This window comes from Colobus angolensis, unplaced genomic scaffold, assembly GCF_000951035.1.
Source record: "Colobus angolensis palliatus isolate OR3802 unplaced genomic scaffold, Cang.pa_1.0 Scaffold28, whole genome shotgun sequence".
In the NCBI taxonomy this organism is placed as follows: Eukaryota; Metazoa; Chordata; class Mammalia; order Primates; family Cercopithecidae; genus Colobus; species Colobus angolensis.
This window is the reverse complement of record NW_012116043.1, coordinates 6,554,261-6,557,020: the sequence shown is the minus strand read 5'-3', so window position 1 is coordinate 6,557,020 and position 2,760 is coordinate 6,554,261. Positions and strand designations below refer to the sequence as shown.

Below are 2,760 nucleotides of genomic sequence, written 5' to 3'. Positions count from 1 at the left end.
CTCCCAAAGTGCTGGGATTACAGGTTTGAGCCACCGCGCCCCGCCAAGACCATTGTTACATGGATTGTCTAGAATGTCTTCGTTTAATCCATTTGACTTCTCCTTTTGATCCTCATCAGTATTAACCTCTTCGACTGTCTGTGCCCCTTGTGTATTCATTAACATATCATTTCCTAGGGACTATTACTCAGCAGCTTTGCCTTCCTTCTTTCCAAGGCTGGTTGTTTATTTCTCTCAATTCTTTGTTGTTGCTCTTCTGTTAGGTTTCTACTTGACTCAGAAGCAAACATCTCACTTTCAGATGAGTTTGTCAGAAAGGGATCTCATTCAGTAGCAGATACATCCTGTCCATTATTTTCCGCAACTTCATCATTATTGCTAACAAAATCTTCATGTAAAATAGGGAGATCAAGTTGAATTCGTTTTAAACAGGTTTGAACTTACTTTTTATTTCCCAGGTATTTGTCTGTCAATAAAATCCTCAAACTGCAGTTTAGGGAATAGCCTGTGTGCCCAGTGCTCCACGTGTCTGATTAGAGTCTTCAAGTCTTCAGCCTCATGACCTTTACCTTTGGATTCTGCCTTATCAAATACATGCCTTAGGGCTTGAAGTCCTCTCTCTGAAATTAATCTGAGTCAGCCTGAATATATTTCTTTAAATTCTTCTCTTTGGAGGTCCAGGAAGAGGTGCCCCACTTCCTGACTCTTCATCAGGTTCAGCTTCTTCACTATCTTGTCTTTCTGGAGAGGCTTACGCAGAAAGCAGGGGCCACAGCGTGGAAGTTGGCGTGAAGACTAAACACACTTCTCGCGAGACTTGGGAACTTCCCCCCGCCATCCCCTCCTCCTTTTTTTTTTGTTTTGGAGATGGAGTCTCACTCAGTCGCCCAGGCTGGAGTGCAGTGGTGCGATCTCGGCTCACTGCATCCTTTGCCTCTTGGGTTCAAGCGATTCTCCTGCCTCAATCTCCCCGAGTAGCTGGGACTACAGGTGCCCACCACCATGTCCAGCTAATTTTTTTGTATTTTTAGTAGAGACGACGTTTCACCATGTTGGCCATGCTGGTCTCAAACTCTTGACCTCAGGTGATCCGCCTGCCTCGGCCTCCCGAAGTGCTGGAATTACAGGCATGAGCCATCGCACGCGGCCTTCTTTTTCTTTTTGAGACAGTCTCCCTCTGTCGACTGGGCTGGAGCGCAGTGGCACGATCTCAGCACACTGCAACGTCCACCTCCCGGGCTCAAGCAATCCTGCCTCAGCCTCCCGAGTAGCTGGGATTACGGGCATGCAACACCATGCTGTCTAATTTTTGTAATTTTAGTAGAGATGAGGTTTCATTGTGTTGGCAAGGCTGGTCTCAAACTCCTAACCTCAGGTGATCCTCCTGCTTCAGCCTCCCAAAGTGCTGGGATTACAGGGGCGAGCCACTGCGCCCCGCCTGGATGTTTCTTTATATAGGTGTCTGGAACCTATGTAGGACTGACAAGAAGATTTGTCTTAGTTGGGACTATTGATTGGAGTGACTATCCGGGACTTCTCTGTGTGGCTAAAGCTTCCATATAGCATGGTTGCCTCAGGATAGCTGGACTTTTTGCTCCAAGAGCAACCAGTTCCACTTACTTAGTTGCTCCAGGAACTTAGGTGGAAGCCACAGGGCCTTCCGTGACTTTTTCTCAGAAGTTATGTAGTGTCAATTCTGCCATATTCTGTTGTCAGACTAGTCACAAGCATACCTAGATTTAAGGGGAGTGAACAGAGGCACTGCCTCTCTATGTGAGGCATGATAAAGAATAGGTGGCCATGTTTTAAAACTATCACAGTGGGCGGGGCACAGTGGCTCGCGCCTGTAAACCCAGCACTTTGGGAGGCCGAGGTGGGCGGATCACCCAAGGTCGTGAGTTTGATACCAGCCTGGCCAACATGATGAAACCCCGTTTCTACTAAAACGACAAAAATTAGCTGGGTGTGGTTGTATGCGCCCTTAATCCCAGCTACTCGGGAGTCTGAGGCAGGAGAATCACTTGAACCCAGGAGGTGGAGGTTGCAGTAAACCGAGATTGTGCCACTGCACTGCAGCGTAGGTGACAGAGCAAGACTCTGTCTCAAAAAAGAAAAAAATCACAGTTGGGAAGCTGTGTCCCATGAGGTTGCATTGGGACTCAGGTTAGTTTGGTTGGGGAGGGGCAATGGGCTCTGCCACTTCTGGCTTCAAGGTAACTGAGCCCTTTGTTGCATTTCCTAGCCAGGGAAGAGAGAGTGGAGGGCAAGCAGTTCCTAATAAAATATGTGGTTCAGAACTTGCAGAAGTTGCTGGGTGCAGTGGCTTACATCTGTAACCCCAGCACTTTGGGAGACCAAGATGGACAGATCACTTGAGACCAGGAGTTCAAGACCAGCCTAGTCAACATGGTGAAACCCCATCTCTACTAAAAATACAAAAATTCGCTGGGCATGGTGGTGCATGCCTGGGAGGCTGAGGCACAATAATTACTTGAACCCGGGAGGTGGAGGTTACAGTGACCTGAGATCAAGCCACTGTACTCCAGTCTGGGTGATAGAGTGAGACCCTGTCTCCAAAAAAAAAACAATCCGGGCACAGTGGCTCACACCTATAATCTATTCTACTAAAAATCTACTCTACTAAAAATAAAAAAATATGAAAATTAGCCAGGCATAGTGGCACATGCCTGTAATCCCAGCTACTTGGGAGGCTGAGGCAGGAGAATTGCTTGAACACAGGAGGCGGAGGTTGCAGTGAGC

The 2,760-nt window shown here is 47.6% G+C and overlaps 1 protein-coding gene and 1 pseudogene across 1 annotated transcript in view; one reads left to right on the top strand and one right to left on the bottom strand.

The window, feature by feature from the left end:
* TMEM120B (transmembrane protein 120B) overlaps positions 1–2,760 on the top strand; it is a gene marked incomplete at its 5' end in the record, with an annotated part of 91,966 nt that overhangs the window by 33,011 nt on the left and 56,195 nt on the right. The window lies entirely within an intron of this gene.
* The window catches only part of LOC105516373, a 36,393-nt pseudogene that overhangs the window by 32,804 nt on the left and 829 nt on the right, over positions 1–2,760 (bottom strand).